Genomic DNA, 12,130 nt, shown 5'->3' on the forward strand with positions numbered 1-12,130 from the left:
ATAACGAAATCAAGATACTAACATGCTAATCAGGGACGACACTTTCCGCTATCATGGAATGTTCCAATTTAAGGAAGTATTAGCCGACTGCACAGGCTCATCTGAGACGACACTTTACGCACATGCATTTAGCCCTGTTTTCCGAGAGCACGGCGCATACATATTTACATATATATTTACGAGACTCCGTGTCCATTAAAAAGTGTAAAAACCACTGATTTGTGAATGCAACCAACTGAACAGTCGGCAACTTAATCTTTAACAATTCATCAGTTTAATGAGTATGCATTTTAACTCCTTAAATAAACACTGAAATTGACAGTGCTCGTTCCGCTCAATAAATATTCACGTCAGCGTCGCAAACTGAAGCATGTTAACGTCAGTCGCAAGTAGTAAAATCGAGAAAAAATGTGCGAGTGTACATATAGAGAATAATAGGTTAGTGTTGATTATATATCAGGTTTATCGTGCGAGGCTTAGAAAACAAAAGGCACGAGAATTTGGCGTTTGGATTTGCATGTTTCTGTTATCACTTCTCCAGTAATGAGTTAAGGTTTTTACTTAAAATTTTTCATGTGATCATTTGACTATATTATGTGGAAGACCAACTAATTGTTTTTAATAAGAATTCAATACTGCTGCAGAAGCTGGAGTTTCACTTCTTTATATCATCTATATTAGTATAAGTTAAATTGTCGCGTTTGCCATCTGTATTTATAATAGCTTCAATGCCGGGAACGGACTAAATACGGAATGAAAACGTCGTTTCATGATGGCAACTTACTCTTTACCGGTATATAATAATGTTTCGTCCGAACAGATGTTCAGTTAATGCGATTTGTGTTAAAGTGTCTCTCGATTTCTTACCGGGAAGTGTACGTACGTCCACATTGCTCTGAAGGCCACGCTTACATATACATTTAAGAATTGAGTCTCCGATTAATAACGTTCTATTTTGTTCAAGTCTGGATTTATGTTCGAAGTCATTAGTATGTGCGTTTCCGCTTCCTGTCAGTTCCGAAGTGTTCTGCGAATTTTGCAAAGCGGGCGACGTTATTTCTACATCAAATGATTGCGTCGCGGGAAATGTACGATTATTTGATAAATCATACGATCTAGTAGGAGTTTCCATCAATTTATTTAGCGATATTTCAGTTTCTTTTTGTTGCGTTAAAATATTAGACATCTGGGTTTTCATTGATTCAGAGAAGGATAGCCATCGTTATAGAAGTCCCTCGTTCAGGTTGCTCATTTGCGTTTTAACAGATTCTGAATTTGAAGTAACATCTTTCAACTTATTTTTCATGTCATTACAGCACAGAGTGTATTGATTTTTTAAACCACGTATAATATCTTTTATTTCAGCGAGTTGCGTTGAGGTCTGTAGTATGTGTTCCCGCATTACACTTTTGAGTTCATTTATTTCAGTGTCTTTATTAATTCGACAAGCATGCTTTTCTTTTCGTACTGACTGAACTGATTCATTGAGGCGACGTAATTTTTCATGGCTATCGGATTCATTTTGATTTTCCGAAAGTTTAGATTCATTTTTGCTTATTGACATCAAACGTTTTTTTTAAGGCATTTTTAACATCAGTTGTTGTTGTTTCGTCATTTATTAATCTTTCCTCTATGTTTTTTAACATCGCTGGCCGGTGAATTTTCCCGTTTATTAAACACGAACTTGTTGTGTGATACAAGTTTAATGTATAAATACCCTGTCGACCAGAACTTAACTTGTATTGCGTTTCAACAAGATTTCCCTGTCTGTCGTGAACCGGAACATTGCAACATTTATACGGAAGAGTGTTATTGCTGAAAAACTGATCCGCCGCAATCTTGAAAAGTTCATACATACCAGGGTTTAGTAAAAGTCGAAAACCTTCACCTGTCTCGTACACAATCACATCTTCTTGATCTGTGGAATTTAACTTTTTTTGTAGTGACATCCTCATATTTAGCGTGTAATCCACACCAACTGCGGCGCCATCAGTAACATTTATTAACCCGGCGGGTGCCGCTGTCCCAGCGAAAGGCACAATATTACTCATGTTACGTCGTTTACTTTTGTCCGAAATCCACAAAATTACATTGTTCTATCGACTTTTTTCAGTTATTCTGTTTTTGTATTGTTTAAATGTGTTTTTTTTTAAACCAGACTATTAAAAACAGTTAAAAACTTAATTTAAACGTTAAGAGTTTGACCATCTTGGTATACAAAGTCTTACATTAACTTTATTTAAATTAATGATACGATTTTACTCATATTTTCTAATTACACGACCTTAAAACTCCCTACGATTTATAAGAGACAATTGCGCTCGAATTACTGTACAATATTTTCACAATATCCTATATCATTACCACGAATATAGAAATATTACGCTATTTGACTTTTAACAAATGTTGATGATTTAAAAACAAGAGCGACAATGAATATATTATACCTTGTCAGTGACTTCAGGAAAGGTTTCACGCTTTCTTGGGAGTCTTCATCCGCAGACACGTGTCCTAAATTAAGAACAATAATTTAGCCTCTTTGCGTTACAACTATGCTTAATACACGTGCGAAATGTTTCACCCGAGATCACCATGTGTAATCCACACAGTCTCATCAGACGCGACATTTTCGGATTTTTGTCTAAAAGATACCTCCCTTAAACGAAAACGACGTTAAAATTGTCGTCCGTGATTAGCATTTGAGGACAACACAAGCTTATCTTAAGCTATTCCCTTACGCAAATGCATTAAGCCCCGTTTTCCCAGAACGCAGCTCGATTTCATAACACGCATAGGACATATCAGACAAATACTGTTGACTTCAAAACACTAAGCATTCAAATGAAGTAATCGCGCGTAAAACATTTGTTTAATCTTTGAAGTATTTTATCGAGTTTAACAAGTTGTCTTTGTTTATCGAGTTCCAGAACACAAGTGTTACAGTTGTTTATTGTGTGTTTACAGTTCTTTAACTTGTTCCAAAGCAAATTATGTAACATATGTTTGACAATAACACTTTGCTATCTGTAAAATGATTTCACGGTTAATAAAACAAATTTAAAATGGTACAACTATTTTTGAATTAAAAATTAATACAAGCAAACTAATGCGCTACGCTTCAATGCAAATTTATCAATAAAATTATCAGTCTACTAGAAGGCCCATCCATAAAGGCAAAATAGTATTGTGTACGTTCTATATGTTTGATGATGGCATGCTGCATAAACCATTTTTGTATAATTGACACAATTTAAATGTGTACTCAATAGATTTAAAATTAATGCCAATACATATAAAAGCTTGCTTAATAAGTAAACTAAAACTGTATCCGAATTCACAAAAAACAATCTACATACTTGACCCATCAGTATATTCGAAAGTTCTGCATACACTCTTTTAACTTGAAACACAAATCTTTGGAAATTAATATAAGGTTTTACCTCGGAAGAACATTATCATTATTTTTAACACATAACACGTGCTCAGTGACTTTAAACATAAGTTTGTTGCGTCCATGTTATTCCACTTACTTTGTTTACTTTGATTTAAAATCGCTTAACTTAAAATCCTATCTTTTCGGAATATTGTGTTTGTATAGTATGACCTTATCAAATTTCGAACGTTTATCGATAATTTTAACTTTTTGTTGCTTGTTCTCGAGCAAAAATGATAAGACTTGTGTACGTAACCGAAAGGCAAAATGTATCTTAATTTGCAAATATTACCAGTTGTATTATTTTCGTAACCGATACACAGACAAATATCCTTAGGCGGATTGTAGTTATTCAATTTAAAACATTCAAGGTTTATAATATACGTTTGACAGACAACAATTTATGTGACACACGCAGCGAGTCTGAAAATTGTTAAATTGTACCAAAGATTTGTTAAGTTGAGTTCCTTAACTATACTTGTTAATGTCGGTAAACTTAGAAGCGACTGCATCAACAATCCATATTATACATATATAAAGTGACGTCCTTACGTTATTACGGTCTGTATACGGGTTCGTAAGCACATTCCTCCATCTTCAAATACTAAGATATATATTCCGCGGACGAAATAAATTATTGTCAAGGTCGCCGTGGTGTCATGGATATGGTGTCCGCATAGCAACCTGCTTCGGTGTTGGGTTCAATCATCATTGTGGGAGTGTTCCAGCAAAAACACCAAGTACTGGCTATAGGCCCAGGAAACGGACTCGAGAGCGTTTCAAATAAGTACAAAGCATTTTAAATGCAATCGAGATAAAATCAAAAAGGTTTAAGCAAATGCATTATTATTTATTTCGATGCATTCAGTAAAATTTCAGATCTGTTCTGAACCAAAATTAAGCGTTTAAATCAAAATACCTCGGGCGATGCAATACGATTGAACTAATTAAGGCTTGCGAAAATGACATCATACATAAAGATGTACCGATTTGTCGACTGTTAGCACCAACACGATCTCTTACGGCCGTAAATATTTCACCGACCACTTACAATATAGAATAACAAAGTCGAAGGAATATAATTTTTATTTGTGTTTTTTTAATTCAGAATATTAAGATACAAGTAGGCGTGATAGAAGTCGAGTGTTTGACTTGTTTAGGTTGTAATAATAGTCCTCAGAGCCTTATCAGGCACGACGCTTTCCGCTGTTATGATTTTTGTCGTTTAAAGGAAGTGTCTTTGAAACGAAACTCCAGTTTTGGCCGAGGAAGTCGACTCTGATACGCCTGTGAGGACTGCACAGGCTATTCTGGTACAACAATTTACGCACATGAATTTAAACCCGTTTTCCTATAGCGAGGCTCGATTCGTTATAACAGCCTTAACTTTTGCTTAAAAAGGAGCAACTTATTTATACATTACTTAAAAGACAGACCACCAAGGTAACTGCAACGGACTTATGTAACACTGGTCCGACTACAAGCTTTTCACGCTGGTTTGCAATTTATTATGTATGCGTCATCGCATAAAAAGCTACACAGAAGTCTATACAAAAAAATCACACGACCACAGGCTTCCGTTGATTGATAAATATCAGCTTCAATCGCAGTTAAACATGCGTCAAAAAGTTGCAATATTTATGTGAGGAAAGTACCACGGAAGAACGCGGAAAAAACGACATCGGATTGTAGTTATTGTTATTTGAACCGTTTATGAATCGTTCGTTTACCTAACGTTACCTTACTGTCGGGATATGAACTCATAATCATCACATGTCACCTTTTAATGTAAAGATTATCATGCACTCCGTTGCAATGCGTCTACAAAATATAAACAAAAATATAATGCTCCGAAATCCGAGTAAAAGTGCTACTAACAAGTCTCCTATAAGCAACGTGTTTCACGGGATAACTTCATCGGTTGAAGGTGGTGTTTTAAATACTAGTACCAGGAGCTTCTTAGATCCTGAGTTTAATCCACGTGCGTAAATTATCGTTACAGATAAACTTTGCAGTCCGCTCAGTCTGTTCAGGGACGACAACGTCCGCTTTTATGGTATTTTTCGTTTAAAGGAAGTCTTAGCAAAAGTCGTGTTGAAGCCGAATGTATTTTTATGAATGCGATGTTCGATATTTTTTAGACAAAAATACACATTTCAACAATCTATATACATATAGCTCCGAAGACGTCCGTAAATATGACCTGCACCATTACTCTGTCAACCCCTTCGTTTGACCAGTATACTTTCACTTGTCTTTATGCCGGTTAGCTGTTGTTTTGAGACAATTGATTTCCGTGTTTACGGTTTACGCGCGTTTTCATATACATGTTAACATTTATATAATCCCGAAGCGAAAGCGTGCTATTATTCAAACTAGTAGTTACACAATAGATTAAAATTAATTGTATTAATAATTTGTAGGTTATGATATGTAATAAAATGTTTCGTTGCGATATTACCATCTCCGACAATGTCCGTCAATGTACCGAGAGAAACCGATACGTTACGAACGAAGTCGACATGAACCGATATTACCCAATTCCATGATTCTGGTTCTACTTTAACGTAATACTGCCTTAAATAATTAAGTAAGCAAATTCTTTGACATACGTTGTTAAAGTTTAATGGTTTCCATACTTTTCTTAAATGTTGCACAAATATTACAATAAGGTTCTTACTAGATTGGCTTAACGGTTCGAGGACTAAACACGGAAAAAGTCTTTAGGTAATGATGTTTATCACACATATACCCATTGAAATATTATTGTTTAATTTTACGTAAATTGCAACTTCTATTATTTCGACAACAATTAAAGGGGAAAATGTGTTCTTTGGTAAGGATGAAAAACTAATTCAGGCAATTCATTGAAATCCTGTTGCATAATGAATGTTTGTGTAAATGTAATTATTAGACTTACACATGTTTAACGACCATGGTTTCTCCAAATGATTTGTTATAAAAAAGTTTAATTCAACCTGGACGCTAATTAGAATATCTCGTGTTTTATTTTATTTCCCGGGAGATTTCACATTGCGTGTGAATACCCACCGAAGGACTATTAGCATTCCGCTTGGCGATTCTTCAAAAGTGTGGGAATCAGCAAGAACAGCGACAGTGGACGTCAAACTCGAGAGATGACGGTACTCGCGTGATTTGCAGAGCCACCCGTAGAAGTTCCCTTTACAGACCCTCTTCAGACCCGCCCATTAGCATTCGACTCGGCTACTTCTGAGAAGTTTTCAAGAAGATCCTCTGTGATTGTCTCTCCGGTCGCGATGTGCACGCTTCAGCTTTTTGAAAAAAAAACGACTCGTACATCTTTCACACGTCTTGTCTAAGCCTCTTATACACACATATCTGATTGTGCTGACCGAGAAATGACTCGTAAATCGTTCACACGTCTTGTCTAAGCCTCTTATACACACATATCTGATTGTGCTGACCGAGAAACGACTCGTACATCGTCCACACGTCTTGTCTAAGCCTCTTATACACGCATATCTAATTGTGCTGACCGAGAAACGACTCGTACATCGTTCACACGTCTTGTCTAAGCCTCTTATACACACATATCTGATTGTGCTGACTGAGAAACGACTCGTAAATCGTTCACACGTCTTGTCTAAGCCTCTTATACACACATATCTGATTGTGAAATTTTCAAGCTTCGCCATTTGATCGGAAAATACAAGCGCCGCTGCGTAATTGATTTTGAAGTACAACCACCGTAGGACCGCTGTGCTAAAAACGCCTGGGGAAAAAGCTGAGGCATGTATACTACAAATCATTGATGCCAAATTAAAAGTTCACATGCACTTAAAGTGATATGTACCCAATTTGACATATTACATAGAAACAATAAAAATGTCATCAATTAAAAAAGAATGCATGTAGATAACCAAGCAAATAACACCATCGACTAGAAAAACATTAAAGGGATCTTTTCACGCTTTGGTAAATTGACAAAATTGAAAAAAGTTGTTTCAAATTCGCAAATTTTCGTTTTGGTTATGATATTTATGAGGAAACAGTAATACTGAACATTTACCATGCTCTAATATAGCCATTATATGCATCTTTTGACGATTTTAAAACCTAAAAATTATAAAGCGTTGCAACGCGAAACGATTGAATAATTTGGAGAGTTCTGTTTTTGTCGTTAAATTTTGTGAAACTACGAAGATAGCTTATATAAGGTATAAAATACGTTAAGTATGTGTACTCGGCGGAATAGCTCAGTAGGTTAAAGCGTTTTTACTTCAGGACTCTGGCAGGACTCCAGGGGTCACTGGTTCGAAACCTGCTCCGGGCAATGTTCTTTTCCTTTTTTTAATTTTATTCTTGATTTTTTACTGGAGCTTTTACGATCCAATGTTTACATTTATCAATATAAAGCATTTACTGAATACGTTAAAAAATGCCAAAATCTGTGAAAAGGCCCCTTTAAACAGATATGTTCCTTATTGATGGACATCAATCAAAATAATAAAACAAATTGTGTACCATTTGTAGCGCTTTTCGTCGATAATTGAGCAAAAACGTGTATTGCTAACGTAGGGTTTGAACAATACTGTAAATGCTGAAAACGTGCTTGGTGTAATGGCTTCGTGTAAGCTCGAAGGTACCGGCTTCTATCCGCAGAACATGGTAATTTCATTATCAAGTCTGTCTTTTTTTATTATAAATATTTTAAAGCGTTTTCAAATAATACAGTTTTGTTCGTAAAATATGTTAATGATATTTAAAAAAAAATGTGAACAAGTCGCTTTAAAAGGTTTGTGTATTTTATGTTTTTGCACTCAATAATGATCATAACAGCATTCTTAAGCCGAAAATTTGTTTAGGTTAAAGAATAAAACAAACGTGTCTACGGTCACCGCCTCTTTCAAAAATGTGTGCCATGCTAAGAAATCTAAGTAATAAAGCTAGCCATGAACACTTTTATTACAAAGCCAGATCAACAAAGCAAGTCATTTAAATTCTCGTGCTATGCGTAACTGCAGATAAACGAATTACGTAAAACCTCTTTTTGATTTTCAATGAGAAAGTAAAGGGACCTTTGCACGTTTAGATATATTGACAAAATAGGAAACATAATTCAAATTTGCAATTTTTCGTTGTATGAATGTTCTTTTTTTGCAAGCAAACAGTAATACTTAAAACATGTTCCAATAAAATCCATTATTTGCATCTTTTGATTATTAAAAAATATGAAAACTATTAAGCTTTACAAACGCAAGACGATTGAATAATTAAAAAAATACTTATCTTTTTTTTTAATTCGCGTATTGGTTTTATTAGGAGTAAAATACATGCACTGTTACGTCAGCAAGTGTGGCCAAGTGCTTTTAGCGCAATACTATTACTCCAAGGGTTCGAGTCCATGTTTGAATTACTTTTTATTTCTTTAATTTTATTTTTGTTTTATACTGGACTCTTTAGTTCCAATGTTTACATTTACTAATTTAAAGCATTAAATGAGAAACTTCAAAACATGCCAAAATATATTAAAAAGGGACCTTAAAACATGGTATTCTTTTGCAGATAAAGTAATAGGAAGTTTTTGTTTTGCCTGAAACGTGTAAACACAAATTAAAACAATTTGGCAGATTGTGCGATTCTGCTTAGTTTTACGTAGTGTGAATACTAGATCGAAATCGCGCTGATGCGTCACGAAAGTTTATTAACTGACTTATATTTGATAAAAAAAATCAGTTATGCCGATCTATAGACCGTTCGTTCAACCAACGTGCTCACGGTATTCTAATTCTCACTCCTAATACGCGACAGGTCACCCTTAAAGACTTACATTCAATCATTGACAATGGTCCATTTATACAAGATAGTGTTAATACAAAACCTATCCTCAGCGACATGTGTGCGGGGATTATATATGCGTAATCCTGAAGTCCCGAGATGAAGGCTGTATGTTCGATAATAAAGGAACACGATTAAGTACATACTCCATAGACATTATAAAAGAGAGTTGAAACGATGCATCGTACTATCGATTTGAAGGTATAAATATATATCAGATCAGAGAACAACCTCTTTCTTTGCATTGAGTTATCAAAATGAATTAAAGCCTTATCTATTCGTGGTTATGTGTATGCCCAGCCCCACTTAATCCTTTCTTATAGAACGTTTGTGTACTTTGAGGTTTGGCAGACACGTCATGGCTTTCACAATTCAATACATCGGGAAGGTATGCCCGACGTGCAACCCTAGGAACATCCTTGATAAAGCACGCATATATACAATATTCATATACATAAACTTTATTCTGGAAAAGGGCAATATGCCAACCATTCCACATCTAACACAAGAAATAGAAATATATAACCGGTTTAGGGTGAGGCATGTTACGTCATGTCTGCACACACATATGGTAAGTTTTACACACAACAATAATTAGTTTTGGTGATAAAAAACATATGGGGACAATGGAAGGAAAAAAATATATTGAGCATTGTCAGTAATTATACATGTGCTGTTTTATTTTAGTAAATGTAAATGTTAACGGTGTAATGGAATTCTTTGCAAAATTTCGTACAACATGAAAAACTTTAACACAAATGAGACTCGTACAAGGAAAACTTGGCTTTATGAAAATTTAATCTACACAGGCTAATATTAGACAAGAGTATCCGTTTTTATGAAATTTTGTTTAAATGAACTCTCTTTAACGCAAAAATCTAGTTGTGATGGAAAGGATCGTCCCTAATTAGACTGTGGACTGCACAAGAAAATCCTGGACTACACTTTACTTACAAACATGTATTAAGCCCGGTTTTCCCAGAGCGCGTCTCAAATACTAGACAGCGCGTATTGCAATTATGACCGTTATGTTATTGCACATAATGTTGCTCTTATCAAGTATGCAACCTATGGATTATGACCTGTATGCTATTGCACATAATGTTGCTCTTAGCAAGCATTTAAACGATGGATTATGACCTGGATGTAATTGCACATAATGTTGCTCTAAGCAAGCATGTACTCGATGAAGTATGACCTTGATTTTATTGGACATAATATTGCTCTTAGCAAGCATGTACACGATGGATTATGGCGCGAAACATGTGATATGCAATTTTCAAGCTTTAATCTTTTGTAAAATGTGTATAAAAAAGACAAAGTAAATTGACGACCTTGAGTTATAGTCACTATATATATTGAATTTGTATCGAATAGTTTTTCCTTTTTGCCATTGTTCTCAGAAAACATAATATGAATACATACAATACATCATCTTCTGATCCAGATTGCGATCAATCGTCTTGTTTTAAGGTCTAATGTGAACTACGTGTTACTGTAAGGTACAAAGAGGGGGTAATCACATGATAGTCAATAAGGCGACGTCCATGCCGAGACAGGTATTTTTCGCCCCTTTAAACCCTATTACTTGTATTATTTTTTAAATGGCACTCACTTTCCAGCCATTGAGAAAAAAATATTGAAATAATACAATGCCATATAAGTTGTCATTTTTTCTTAAAGAATGATGTTGCGTTTCTTTTTTTCGAGTTTCTTTACATGATATGTAAGATGTGCCGTCATATGTAGAGGAACTGAATTGAGTTGACGTCAAGTCAAGTGTCTAAAAACAAAGTTGGTGCAAAAACTAACAGAAAAAGCCTTTTAAACTGACTAAACGTGTTCCGTTTGGTTATGCGTCACATATTGCTATATATTATCGTCGTTCTGGGAAAACAGGGCTTAATTTATGTGCGTAAAGTGTCGGCCTACATTGGCATGTGCAGTAAACGCAGGCTCATCAGAGACGACACTTTCTGCCTCGATTGGATTTTTGTTTAGAAGGTATATCCTTTAAACAAAACCTTCTATGAAGCTAAAAGTGTCGTCCCTGATAAGCCTGAGCGAACTGCCTATGTTTACCTGTATTTGGAATGCCACTTGACGAAGTGCGGTTTAGGGTTCTCTCATAACGCGACTCATATATTTCAACGCCTGGCATGATTCGTGTATGTTTTGCCATATATGCAAGAGATTACGGCATTTAGACCGATTCAAAACTAAACAGGATATTAAACTTGTTTATTCAAAAAATGAGATCAACCTTTGAATCCATTGTAATTTGTTGTTCACGCTAAGGCACATATACGAACGAACAGCGTGCTTAATCTTCGTGACGAATAACTTGTTAAAATGTTTTAAATGTGACCTACATGAAGTCCATGTAAAACGATGTATCAAATACAGTTTAAAATCGACGCCTTTACCATAACGACGTGCACACAATATTAATTACAATACGTATTTGTATGTGTACCCTTACGAAAAACACTGTTCAATATAAAACATTATCTCTAGCCACTGATGTTGAAACACTTTAGGTGATACTGAAGACATTTCAAACGGGAGTAACTGTGGCACCGGGTCAGTCAGTAAAAGAAGCACATAAGTACAAGATAATATTCCATACATCTACGTAAAACAGAGCAAACGTATGCGGTATGCTAATCAAATTATCATTAAATTTGACCTGAACCAAGTTTTGTATTACCAAAATCTCTCACAGAAAAAAACATGCACATGTCAATATTACACATGAAAAGACAACGTCCACTCCATAGCGTCAATGTTATCGAAATTAAATTAAGAGATGCATCTAACCTTTCTGTAGATTGCGTGACACATTTACAGTCTTAATTGTACCGCTTCAGGCATGTG

The 12,130-nt window shown here is 35.2% G+C and overlaps 1 protein-coding gene across 2 annotated transcripts in view; it reads left to right on the plus strand.

Moving 5' to 3' along the window:
- Window positions 1-12,130, plus strand: part of LOC127850612 (uncharacterized) — a 1,644,088-nt gene that overhangs the window by 492,114 nt on the left and 1,139,844 nt on the right. The gene's annotated exons all lie outside the window — the stretch shown is intronic.

This window comes from Dreissena polymorpha, chromosome 11 (assembly GCF_020536995.1).
Source record: "Dreissena polymorpha isolate Duluth1 chromosome 11, UMN_Dpol_1.0, whole genome shotgun sequence".
Taxonomy (NCBI): Eukaryota; Metazoa; Mollusca; class Bivalvia; order Myida; family Dreissenidae; genus Dreissena; species Dreissena polymorpha.